Source organism: Ambystoma mexicanum, chromosome 13, assembly GCF_040938575.1.
Source record: "Ambystoma mexicanum isolate Mex_15411 chromosome 13, UKY_AmexF1_1, whole genome shotgun sequence".
Classification (NCBI taxonomy): domain Eukaryota; kingdom Metazoa; phylum Chordata; class Amphibia; order Caudata; family Ambystomatidae; genus Ambystoma; species Ambystoma mexicanum.
Genome location: NC_090938.1, coordinates 693,150,324 through 693,163,920, shown reverse-complemented (window position 1 = coordinate 693,163,920; position 13,597 = coordinate 693,150,324). Strand labels below are relative to the sequence as shown.

The 13,597-nt window shown below is 46.0% G+C and overlaps 1 protein-coding gene across 1 annotated transcript in view; it reads right to left on the bottom strand.

Annotated features, from left to right (window-relative positions):
* PSMD3 (proteasome 26S subunit, non-ATPase 3) overlaps positions 1-13,597 on the bottom strand; it is a 258,442-nt gene that overhangs the window by 123,520 nt on the left and 121,325 nt on the right. The gene's annotated exons all lie outside the window — the stretch shown is intronic.

Genomic DNA, 13,597 nt, shown 5'->3' with positions numbered 1-13,597 from the left:
TACAAAGGTTAACAAAAGGAAAGGAAAAAGAAAAGTACATTATCTGCATGTTGTATGGGGTCAGAAATGCAAGGGGCGACACAAAAGTAAAGATTTTTCAAGATTTGTCATTTATTAAAGGACAAAGGGTTTGATAAACTGCTATCTTCCCCTCATATTAAGGAAGCCCATGCCTAGCAAACTAAAAATAAAGAAAAAAAAAAAGTCTCTGACACTCACACTAAAGCACACAACAAAATTATACAAATTGGCTAACGTTAGTTCAACTAAACAACTGATCAATTCAAACTTAAAAAAAGGTTCTTGAAAGCACTCCTTGTGACCAGGGTTGGACTCCCTTTCCCGGGATCAATTCAAGAATACTTGAGCACAGAACCCTTCTAAAATTCTTGAGTGCCATCTGTGGGAGAAGCAGACACGCAAAGAATACTTTTATGATCTTGGCGATGACCACTGTTAGGGAGAATTCTCAAAAATATGTTAATTCCCTTCACCTTCGAGACCTCCAGCAACTTTGCTGGATTTTGAGGACTTTATTTATTTTTTTACCTGGAGAGTGTGTCCCCCTTTTCCCCCACTCTCTCATGTATTTTGATGTGTGTTTTACTCTTGTGTTTTCTTTGGTTATGGAGTTTAAACAACTCCATAGGCATCAGCTTTTCATTTGTGTCACACAGCAGTGGCACAGAGAAGCCTTTCAGGCTTTCCCAAGGTTTAAATACCTTCTCTGGGATAAACTACTGTTTCCCAGAGTAAGTAAAGTGAAATAGAGTGCTTGAGAGGTTACTTAGTATCCCCTATGTCTAGATACTCATGTAGCATTCAAATACTACCCTTTCCTCTCAGAATGGCTGGTGGCAGTGGTTTTACAACAAACAACCATGATTGTTCCCGACCGCTAACTATTACTAGCTCCAGTAATGTTAAATAGCGGGAGCCATGTTTTTCAATATGGCGTCTTAGCCACCTCTGTTAAAACGGGTCCCGGTCTTTTTTCGCCATTACTTTGCAGAAAGGTCCTTCTAGAGTTTGGTCTCTGTGCGCCAAACCTAGTTTGGTCCCTTTGTTCATTCGCCTTTGGCGTGCTTCAGGAGTGAAGCCCGCCTCTGGCGCCCGAGTGTCTGGGGTGGACAGGAAGTGAGGGAGGGGCCAGAAACTCCCTGTGCTTAGTCTCCTAGGAGACCCAAATGCACTCTGTGGTGATTGGCTGGCTGACTGACCGGTAAGGACAGCCACCCTGCTGAGTGAGCGACAGCTAGGCTGGAATGAATGGGAGAGAACTGAATGTAAGGCGAGTTTCTTGGCTTGCAATGCAGAGTTGACCACTGGAACGAAAGAACAGAAACTGTTTGACTTGGCTGGGCTTTAGACTGGACTTTTTCTAGTTTATCGAGAAAGCTAGGTTGCAGAGGAGATCTACCGTCTTCTGGGTATTTGTTTGGCATGTTCCGTATCAATTCCCTGTTATGTGCCAGTCGTCGAGGTAAGAAGAGACTGGGATGGACTGCCTGCGCAGGTGAGCAGCTACTACCGCCAGTATTAGTGAACACTCGTGGAGTCAATGCGGAAGGGGAGAACCTTGAACTGATAGTGGGTGTCTTCTTTCATGAAGCGGAGGTACTTTCTGTGCGCTGGCAACATTGAAATATGAAAGTATGCATCTTTCATATCCACTGTGGGCATATAACCCCAGCAGTGAGACTACTTCCTGCAGTGTTGTCTGAATTTTGGAGGTTTGACATAATGGGCGCAGTTCTAACGCAGGGCGCATGGTGGGTACAAGGAAGTACACTGAAATAATACCCTAGTTACCTAGTGAATGGGGACGACTTCTACAGCGCTTTTTTCCAGAACGACTTGAACCTCTTCCAGCCGGATGCGCAGGTGTTCTGGCGACAGGTGTCTGCTTTTCGGTGGGTGGTATCAAGGTGGTCGGTGAAACTCTATGAGGGAACTTAACGTTTGTGCTACTTCTGCTCTGATTCTTTCATTGTTCGGTATTTACAATTATGAAGTTTTATTCATTCATTATTCGATATTCAAAATCATTAACCTTCAATTACTTTCTTATGCGGGGCGCCCCGGGACAACCTTGTAGTTCTGTAGTCCTGGTGGCCGTTGGTTGGTGAAAGTGTTCATGATATTGTTTGTGGAAGAGGGGGGCCTATGGTAACAGCCAGCTCTTGGTCCTAACAGCTCTGTGCCCCGTTAGGTAAGAATTGGTGCAGTCACACTGTGTGAGACTACACAAGACTTATCTGCTTGGTATTAGGTAACCCACCTTTTGGTATAGGTCTGTACTACACAACTTGGTAGTGTGACTGAGCAGCCAGGACTATCTCAAGAGGGGTAAATGTGAGCTGTACAAATGAAAGCCGTCAATACAAGTAACCAAGCAACACTTACACTCAAGGTTTCAGTTATAAATAGTTATTTATTTCACATCAGTTTTAAATAAGCATTCTTTAAAAAGGCAATTCTTTGTAACGGTTCAAGAAGACTTTGGAAATACTTTACAGAATCAACAAAGTTGGTGAATATTCATTGGATATGCTCAATACATTTCTCCTACACCTTGAAGTGACTTAAATTACAAGGATAGTATTTGCATTTATATATCACACAAATGTACTTTTTAGAGTCTGAGTTGCAGAAAGGAAGAGTTAACAGTTTCTTAAAAAGGTGAAGACAACTGAATCCTCCAATGAAATCTAGGTAAGCTTTCCCAGCAGTAACAGTTTTCAACAAGCTACAACCTATGTAGGGACATGCAATGCCAAAGTCAATGGATTTAGATGAGTGCCTTTAGGGAGCCAAGACAGCCAAAATCATTTGGACAAAGTCTATAGTTCTGATGCACTCCTTGAATAAAAGTCTTTCACAAAGTCAAATTGTTCAAAGGAAATCAATGAAAACACAAACCTTTAGGCCTGTGCAAAGGGGAGTTGAAATCAACTCAGAACATTAACCGAGTGCAAATCTCAAGTGAGGCAGCACGACCTAAGGCAAGAAGGTAAGTACCCCCAAGCCCAAACAGTACCTCTGGTTAGAAGAAAAGTAGTCCAGCTGGATTCAGTGGAGACAAGAGGGAGGACGTCTGGAGGGCTCCTGCGGCAGTATGCAGAAAGGTCACCGGCAGCTACTGGCTCTCTTCGATTCATTGGTACTTTGAGGTTTCAGCGCTTCGCAAACAGCACTGATGCCGAAAAAATCTCTGGCTGGACTTTCCTTGCTCCCTCTGTCCTGGACTCTGGATCGGGATTTCCTGCTTCTGGAGTGTCCTTAGGAGGCTACTGGAGCTTTTGGCCGGATTTGTTCTGCGGCAGACGTTGCACTCTGTTATGGACACTCGACCCCTGGCATTGGGCTTCTGCAGCAACGGAGAGGCACAGCAAGTCGGGGATTGCGCCAAAGTGGAGTTCGTCTCTGGGTTAGTTGGTCCCACTAACCCAAGGGAAGAAGTCGTCCCTTCCAGGGCTTCTCTGTCAATTCGAAAAAGGAGGTTAGCACAGTAGCAAGGCTTCACCGGGGCTTTGAGGTCCAGGACGTTGCAGCGGGCTTATCAACAGTTTCTTCGTCAGATATTTCTTCCAGTGGTCGATTCTGACTAGTCCCAAAACCCTTGCCTTTTATGCAAGTTTCCCCATTCATGCAGAGCCTAGGCTGTCAATCACACAGCAGGGTGGCTGTCCTGAAAGGACAGCCAGACGGCCAATCAGGACTCTTTTCAATCAGGCACACCTAGATACAAAGGACAGAAGAGTTTCGGGACCCTCCCTCACATCCTGTCCTTCCAGACACACTGGAGCCAGGGGCGGGCTTCAGGGCTGAAGCCCACCAAAGGCAAACTACACAAAGGGCCCAAATCTGTCTCAGCACACAGAGTAAAAGCCAAGAAAGACCTCACAAACAGAAAATTGTGAAAAAAGAAGACGGGGGCCATTTTGACAAAATGTACACCCATGGGTGCTGTACTGCAGCTGAGAGTTCAGCTTGCGGTAGAAAAGCACAATGGTAGTAAAAATTAAACAACTGCCAGCAGCCATTTAAAGTAGTGAGGGTAACAAAAATGTTTACATAAATAAGAAGGATAAGGGACTGCCAAGTAACCCCCGAGCACTCCACATAAGATGGTGTGGGCTGGACCTACAAAGAACAGGTAATTAAGATCAATTTAATTTTACTATTCTTGGGAACAGTAGTTCACGCAATAAAAAGATATTTAAACCTTAAGAGAAATCCAAAGGATTTTGTGACGCTGCACTGAAGGTGGTGTGTGTCACTATACAAAAAGCAGATTCCTATGGAGTTTGTCTGACTCCACAAACAGTGAAAACATAAAATCCAAATCAGGGGGGAAAAAAAACACATGAGTGAGAAAAAGGTACCACTTACTGAGGAGTTCAAATTAAAAAGTCCTAAATCCAGAAAAAGAGCTGGGGGCCTCCAAGGTGGGAGGATTTTAGCACAGAAATGAAAATTCTCCCCAAAATGCCCTCCTTAACTGGTTATCTCTTCCTGCCCGGTAATGTCTCTCTAACGACAGAGTGGTAAAGGGGAGCTTGGAGTGGCAGGATTTTCTGCGTCCCCTTATATATTCTTTTCACTCCAACTTCCTGTTCTAGGGCAGCTTTGCCCCTAACAGCACCGTTCATCGCCTGCCTCTGAGGAATATCCTTTACCTAAGGTTGATTGCCAACCTATCCTCACTCGGAAGCGTGACATGTTGTAAGCTACATTTGACAGTACCTTAGTCCTTCTTGTGCCTCCTGGTGGTGTCCGGCGGCTTGCTGGCCATGTGTGTTCAGGCCCCTGGGGTGCTACCACGTGCGGCTGCTCGCTCGTGGGTGTGTGCATTGACCAAGTGGCGTGGAGCTCTGCCGGCTTCCTCTGCATGCGGCACCCGACCCTTCCCCATTCTGGAAGTGCTGTTTGGATCTGCAGTCGGCCCCCCCTTATGCAGTAAGCTCAGAGCACAGAGCGGCATTAGTGGGGGGCCCTCAGTGGTTGATTTCCCTTATTGCAGACCAAGTTACAGCTCCCGCTTTCTTCTTGCATTGTACCGCAGAGTCCTGCAGAAGTCACGCTGCCGTTGCAGGGAGGCTGGGAATCGGGTTGGGTCAATCTCCGTGGGTCAGCGAGCGTAGCTTGTCTGGCTACAATTAGTTCTGCATTCTGTATTCTGTATTTGTACTGTTTTTGAGCCGCTCTGAGCTCTTGCATTGTGACTGGTCTCCTCCAGATAGGGTCTTACTCAGAACTCTCATCCTTCCTTACAATTCTGAGTGCGGTTTGGATAGGAATAAGCGTGTGCCGAGTGTCGCAGGGAGACCACCCATTTGCTTAATCATCAACAAGCCAGATACACTACACGGGAGCGAGAGAGGGCGAGGGGAAGGCGACGGACTCTGGCAGCCCCCCCCCCCCTGAGCTATCGGGTGTGCCTCGCTCCATGTTGTATGCATCTCAACTTCAACCTCAACCCTTGAACGTTGGAATTTTATCAGCTGTGCATTTGTGTGATATTCTTTTAAAATTGTCTTACATAGCTATTATTTATATTACCAGATTTCTGTAGATGGTTAGTGATACTCACCCAAAGACTGACATCTATTCTTTCTGAAGTAGTAGCCACACCTGGAAGACACTAGTGTGATTTTGCATACTCTTTACCACCATTGTGCTTTTCTTCCATTTTCGCACATAGATCCACAGGCCACCTGGAAAATGTTAAGGAGTCTGGAAATTGCACCTGCAGGGTGTGCTTGGCTTCAGTGACTGTTCTCTTTTCTATTCTGGAGCGATGTTCAAACTTAAGGCAGTTGCCCCCCCTACCCCCACTCACCCCCGCTATGCAGTTCAGCAAGAAAGCGCACAGCAAAGTTGGTTATCAATCGCATTGATGAGGCAAATGTGATGATAAATGAAATAGCTGGCTTGCTGAAGAAACTGACCCTGTCGTTTAGGGGGGCGCCAGTGGGCTTAAAGAACCCGGCAGTAAAAACATGGCGAAGGAGGCAGGAAAGAGGCACCCAAAGGAGACCACATGTCTCGAAAGTTTGTACAACTTGCAGCTTCCTAAATGGGGAGGAAAGTATCTGCCTGGCCAGCAAGGTGACCATTCCTCTGCCTAGAGGGGGGCAGGGGGAGGCTAGACCATAAGCAGAAAATGAGAAATCGAGGAGATGAGTAAGCAGGCCAATGATGCTACGAGATCTGGTAAGGTGAGCCTTCCTGCTCTTGTGGACGTGGGGAAAATACTGCTGGGCTACCAAGTGCACAATAATGAAGGACAGCTTTATCATATACCAGTGGAGGTTAATCCACCCCCTGCTGGGTTCATGGTGAGGGAAACTGGCAGCAGCACAGGGGAAGAGCTTAGTAGAATGGTTCGGGGGCGGTACCTGAAATGTTGTCTAATGTTATTTACCCGCCAGAATGTATTATCAGGAACAGCTTTGATACCCGGGCAATGCCCCATGATAATACTACACCCCCCCCCGCCAACCCTTAAGGAATCCCAATCAGTGCCAATCCTGGTTGCTTTAACACCGGGTTGTACATTGGTAGATCTCAGCCAGAGCTCTGGCAGGGATGAGCAGCGAGCCCATGGCTGCGAGGGCTGTAAATGTGCTTTTAAATTCATAGCGCTCCTGCAGAAGGAAAACTAGGAGCCGATTGAGTGGGTAGCATTATGTATTTACCGCTACCGCCCCCAAACCCCTCCCCCCCCCCCCATCTGTGATAAACGCTCCAAATGCCACATTATTGGCACCAAGGCCGGTGGACCAGGGAAGGGAAAATTATTCCTGCGCTCCTGATATTGCCACTATAAGGCAAACATGCGAGAAACTGCCAATGCTAGGCCTTTCATCGGATATACCATCTAGCATCCGAGGAACCAGCATTGTTTTGCCTAGAATGCCTTCAATGATACCAAGGAACAACTCTGCACTTAGGGGTGGCGTCGGTCGTGCTGGTACGGTTCGCTTCTTTTTAGCGAATGTCCAAAAACCTGAGGCTTTCCTGTTTGCAGTTGGATACTATCTACGGTGCTACTGCTACTTCCAATAAAGGAGGAACTTCAAGATCCATAAGGCTTTGCACATTTCTGAGCGTGACTACAAAATAGTGGTGGCGCGCGCACCGCGTGCGTGCGTGCACCCGTGGAAGCCCTGTGAAAGTCCTGCTTACCCGCTGACTTTCGCTTTCCTGTTTGCAGTTGGATACGATCTAGGGTACTACTGCTACTTCCGATAAAGAAGAAACTTCAAGATCCACAAGGCTTTGCACATTTCTGGGCGCGACTATAAAATAGTGGTGGCACGCGCACTGTGGAAGCCACGTGAAAGTCCTGCTTACCCGCTTTGCAGCGCTTGTCACGGTTAACCTCTGGTCTCTTTACTAGCCTCCTTGATAATAACCTCTATCCTTGGGGAATAGTGTCCCGTGACTGAAGTTACAGCACTATCATAATGAAAAGAGGTATCATTTCATTGAAAACGGGTATGCCCGTAGTAACAACATTCCACCGTACCAATGCTGATGGTTCTTTATTTGATCCGCCTCAATGTCCTATTAAAAGATCCCGATTAAGTTCCACTCCTCACACAGGCAAATCTATTTCGAAATCCAAAGCAGAGATTCTATTAGGCATGGATATCTGCCCTTTTTGCCGTGATTCATGCCAAATGGATCATAAGGTTGTGGAACGGGTAAATCCCTTGGTTGAGGCCACTAAACTAATAGCAAAGGAAGCCGCTTCAGACAGTTGCCTTCAAAAGGGATCATCACATGGACTGTGTGGCGTTTATGACTGTGTGGATGCAAAGACACCCGAAGTGCAAACTAATCTTGTGACAGGTGTTATTCCTAGGGTAACCTTTGCCAAAGAAAATGTGTCCTTAACAGACAGCATTTTGTTGAAAAATCTTAACTGGTACTACTGTTATGCCTGTAAATGATCCTGTTTTGTTTGATACATCTGATAATGAAATCTCCAATTGCAAGTCCTTTAAAACAAACATTTCTGGTGATATGGCTGTTATTGATTTGGATACTAATGCATCATGTTTTTCGGCTCATACTCTATCTGAAAATCTATCTAAATCACCATTTCTGTTGGTGACGCAAATTCAGTAGAGAAACTATCATTTATTGCTCCTACACCACGGAAAACTGCGGTTAATCATCATTCCTCAGTCGAAGCGGCTGATAAGCAACATGGTTTAACTGAAATTGCTTTATCCTCCATGAATATGGCTATTCTTTCCCTTGCCAAACTGTTTGAAGCATTAGCATTTAAGGCTGATGTTCACTCTCAGCAACTGAACCAAATTTTGTCTGGTCACCTTGTTATTACAAACAAACTTGAGACCTTAGGTGGTACATCCATCTTGCCTATTGTGAAAAAGACTGAGCTCACAAACCAATATGCAGTTAGGTGTGTCCTCCCAGACCTTTCATGATATACCACATATACCGACTCCTATTATCGATCTGGTTGCTACTGCAAATGAATCCGTGGTTGAGTTTTAAAAAAAAATAAATGATGCCCTATTTGATGGCACAAGTCCAAATGTTTTTGATTTGCCTGCAAAATCTGTAAAATCAAAGGGAGACATACCTAAGAAATCAAAAAATGTAAAGTCTGTAGCTACGCAAACATCCCAAATCAAATTATTTGTAAAAAATCTTTCAACGACTTCAATAAATTCCAAAATGTCTTCCAAGGCAATTGCAAAAAAATATCAAATGCAATCTCAGGCTAAGAAAGCCAATGTTTCAACAGAAAAGAGCAATCCTGTGCAGTTCTATAGCCCTCTGAATGCCTTGGTAAGTGTAGCCATAGCAGCTGATAATGCATCGTTTTTGGAACAGCCAAATGATCCACAATGCTTGCATCCTAAGTCCTCTCTCGAAGAGCAGAATTTATTCGCCCGACGTAGAGAAATAAGACAGGCTGTGGATGAATACATGGCCTCTCAACCGGCACCTAAGAAGCTGATCTTGCCAAGTTTTCAATCCACAGTGTTTACATCAAATACTTCCTGTCCCAATGTCCCAATGCGAATGCCAGCACAGGTGAGTCTGGCCCTGCGGTGGCATAGAAAGCCCAATTAGTTGGCCCTCAAACAACAGACGGTCCTCCTCCCTCCTTACACAAGAGCAATGATTTACAACACAAGGTCCTCCCCTGCTCGAACATTGAAGAACTGATTAAAACCACACTACTTAAAATTCTGGATACTCATACTGTTACAAATGGAAGTGAATCCAGAACTGGGTCCACATTGAATGCAAAATTGCCTGACTCCCGTAATTTATCAAATCAAACAAAATTGGCCTCTTGTCCTAAACGGCTTGCTGTCCACTCGCTATCTCTGAGATGTTGCCCAGCTCCAGCTCCCTAATATCGTCTTATCTATATTTAGTGAACTTTCAGAACTCAACGACATTGGCACCATTGACATCGAGCAAGTGAAATTCACTGATCGGTCAAAATGGTCTTCGGTAAATCTATGGATAAACTCAAGAGTTGTAGTTAATGCTATCTGGGCAGCAAAGTCACAGCTCTTTGATCTTGGATTTATCATTTCAACAGGTCCGGGTTCCCTAGAGTGCACTTCAGTAGAAAACTCAACACAAACCACACACCAACAAGCGAATAAAAATCAAAATAATTGTCCCACCAAATGCAACTGCAATCAAAAAGACGTACAGCGCTAGCATCCAGATTGTCATGAAACCACGATCTCCTTGTTCAGCTGGAATTCCAGAGGGCACAGACATTTAATGAATAATCAAGCCATTACATTACTAAATCATGATGTAATATTAATACAAGAATCCTGGCCATCATGTCCCCCCCCTCTTGGGATAATTATGATATCCTCCTTACACCAGCTGTCAAGGGAAACTCTGGGCGTCTGACCTCTGGTTTGCTAACGGCTGTTAAACAGAGCTTGAAAGGAGACCGGTCTAATGCGGCCAGCTATAGACCAATCTCCTTGTTAGACGTGCCTGGGAAGGTCTTTTGCTGTTTAATTTTAAGAGATTTGAACAACTGGTCTAAAAATCACTTTCAGAGAGATCCATTTCAAGCCGGGTTTATCAGTGGGCTTGGTACCTTACCAAATATAACTATCAACATGCTTAAAGCCCAGTATGCATTTCGGAAACAATCCCTATACTTTGCCTTTATTGACTTCCGGTCAGCATTTGACTCAACAAATCGTGAACTCATGTTTCAAAAATTAAAACTCTTAGGGTGTCCGGAATCATTGCTAGCTTTGATCAGCCAGCTGCATACGGACACCACTATGCGCGTGAGGCTCACTATGGAAAGCCTCTTGTCCTGATCCTTCAGTACATATGTGGGTCTTAAACAAGGCTGTATTCTGGCTTCTTTTATGTTTAATTTCATTTTGGATATGGGCAAATCATTCATCCAAGTTGTCTCTGATGCTTCGGAGTTGGGGGGACAGCGCATAGCGTGGCTACTTAACGCTGATGACTTGGTTTTAATATCACAGACCCCCATGGGGCTGCAAAATTTGTTATCTGGTTTATCCACCTATGTTAAGGACAATCATCTAATTGTGAACCTTGACATCTCACAGATTTTGATCTGTAAAAATCAGAGTAAAAACAAATCCATAAATTACATCTGGTCTATCCGAAATGAAATACTGAAACCTGTCTCAGAATATAAATATTTGGGGTTTATGGTACAGAATACAGCCACTGACAATTGGTATCTGATTAATTTGCAATCTAAACTTTCAAACTTGATTTCTCAAGCCAGAATTCTGTATTACAAATATGGGAAATTCACCTTGAAGCATCTATTACTTTTTTATGAGCAAAAGGTAATTCCTATATTGACCTATGGTGCTGAATCGAAACTATATCTTAATGATAAAATGTGGAATAAATTAGAGGTCTGTTTTTGGAAAAGTCCTACACCTGCCAAATTGCTCACCCATGCCTATTCTGAGATTTGAGTTAGGCGTGAATTCGCTGGCCTCCAGAGTTAAGTGGCGGATATGCTCCTTTTTCCGTAAATGCTTGTTAGGGCTAGAAAATAACATTCTGAGCACGGTTGCACATTATTTATCTTCATCAAATCATGCCTTTCCGTTTACATGGCGTAATCAGGTTATGAATACCTTGGCTGAGGCTGACATAACGGTTACACTCTTAGTCGAAAATCCAGTGTGGGCTAAGATTTACCACGTTACTCACCGTAGTGACCACCTTACTCCTAGTCCATAGTCCCCTTTCCTCCATAGTTATGGGACATCTCTCCGTCCTGTGGGACGGGACCGGAGCACTTTGTAAAAAGCATCCAAATTATTTTCAAAAATGTGTCCCTCCTCTCTTTCCTGCGCGGGGCCCGGCACGCGGCCGTAACCCCACCCACCTTGGCTCCGCCCCGCGCATCGCCCATCAGTCCTTTTCTATCGCAGGGTCCAAGACCCATTAGCAATAACAGAGGAACCTTATTAGAAGGGACGGCGGGCAGGCGTATGGAGGAAAGGGGACTATGGACTAGGAGTAAGGTGGTCACTACGGTGAGTAACCTGGTAACACTCCTACGTCCCGTCCCCTTTCCTCCATACTTATGGGAGATTCCCAAGCACTCCTTACAGGAACTATGGGTGGATGGAAATACCCCTTACTGTAACAGGTTCTTCAGCACAGCCTGGCCAAACTGAGTGTCGGCCCTAGAGCTCATATCGAGGCAGTAATGCTTACAGAAAGCAGATGGGGAGGCCCAGGTAGCCGCTCTAGCGATGGACTCCCAGGGAACATACTTCTGAAAAGCAACCGCAGCTGCCTTGCCACGCACCCGATGCGCATGAATACCCTTAGGTGGTTTCAGCTTTTGGACGGTGAAAGATTCCGTGATACAGGCAGCAATCCATCTGGAAATGGATGCCTTAGACACCGGCCTACCCTGGGGTTTACCGAAGGTCACAAACAGTTGGGAAGAGCTCTGAAGATCGGCAGTCCTGTCCAGGTAGAACTTAAGAGCTCTTCGAACATCCAGGCAGTGTAGAACCCTTTCCGCCTCCGAGGCAGGGTTCGGAAAAAAGACTGGAAGGGAAATCGACTGATTCAGATGGAATTCAGTCACTACCTTTGGTAGGAAAGCGGAGTTCGTCCGAAGGACTACCTTGTCCTTGTGAAAAACCAAGAAAGGATGCTCCACCGACAATGCCTGAAGCTCACTCACTCTCCTCGCTGACGTAACGGCGACCAGAAAGGACATTTTCCAGGACACATACTTGAGGTCAACCGTAGCCATTGGCTCGAAAGGTTTATGGCACAGCGCCGTCAGGACTACGTTTAAGTCCCAGGGCGGGTGCAGAGTACGAACCGGAGGGTAGATGCGTACCAAACCAGCAAAATGTCTCTTCACCACCGGGTTAGATAACGAATAAGAACACCGGTCTGTAGAGAGGTAGGCGGAAATCGCCGACAGATAGGTCCTGCAGGACAAGACATGAACTCCTGACTCTGCTAGGTAGGAGACAAAGGACAGCACCGTGTCAATCGTCACCACCCTCGGGTCCAATTCTTTCTTCAAACACCAAGGACAGAACCTGAGCAATTTACTCTTGTATTGGGATCTGGTCGAGGGTTTCCTGGCTGCCTGGATACTGCGAATGTTATCCGCAGACAAACCCAAAGGCTCTAACACCGTGAACTCAGGCACCAGGCCGCCAAGTTAAGCGATTGTGGGGAGGGGTGCCACATCTGCTGTTCCCCTTGGTGAAGAAGATCGGTAGTTAATGGTAACCTGATCGGCGGACACGCTGACAGGTGTTGAAATTCTGAGAACCAAAACCTGGCCGGCCACCACGGAGTTATCAGTAGAAGAGAACAGTTGACAGAACTTTTCAACTTCCAAATTGCTCGATGAACCAGAGGAAGAGGCGGGAAGGCGTAAGCTCTCATTTTGTGCCATGGGATCTCGAGTGCGTCCCCCAGAGAGGCGGCTCCCAGCCCCCCTCTGGAGGCGTACTGAGGAAGCTTCTTGTTCATCGCCGTGGCGAAGAGGTCCACCTCTGGTGTGCCCCAACGCGAGAAAATCCATTTTAGGATCTCCGCCTTCAACTCCCACTCGTAGCTGACCACTGTCTGCCGGCTGAGGGCATCCGCGGTGACATTCAGCCAGCCCGGGATGTGCACTGCAAGCAGCCAGACCCCATGAAGCACGGCCCACTCCCAAATCTGAATGGCCAGATCCACGAGAGGGGCAGACTTTGTTCCCCCCTGCTTGTTTATGTAGTACATTGACACCACATTGTCCGTTCTTATGCGGACCACCTTGTTGACAATGAGAGGTCTGAACGCCTTGAGCACCAGAAAAATCGACAGAAGCTCCAATTGATTTATGTGCAGGAGCTTGTCCTGAGGTGACCAGAGGTCCGAGACCTGAAGAAGATCTAACGTCGCACCCCACCCGAAAAGGGAGGAGTCGGTCGTGATCGTCACCATGGGGCTTGGGTCCTGAAACCCGACGCCCACTGACAGGTTGCTGAGAGAAGACCACCAGTCCAGGTCCACTCTCATGGAATCCGGAATC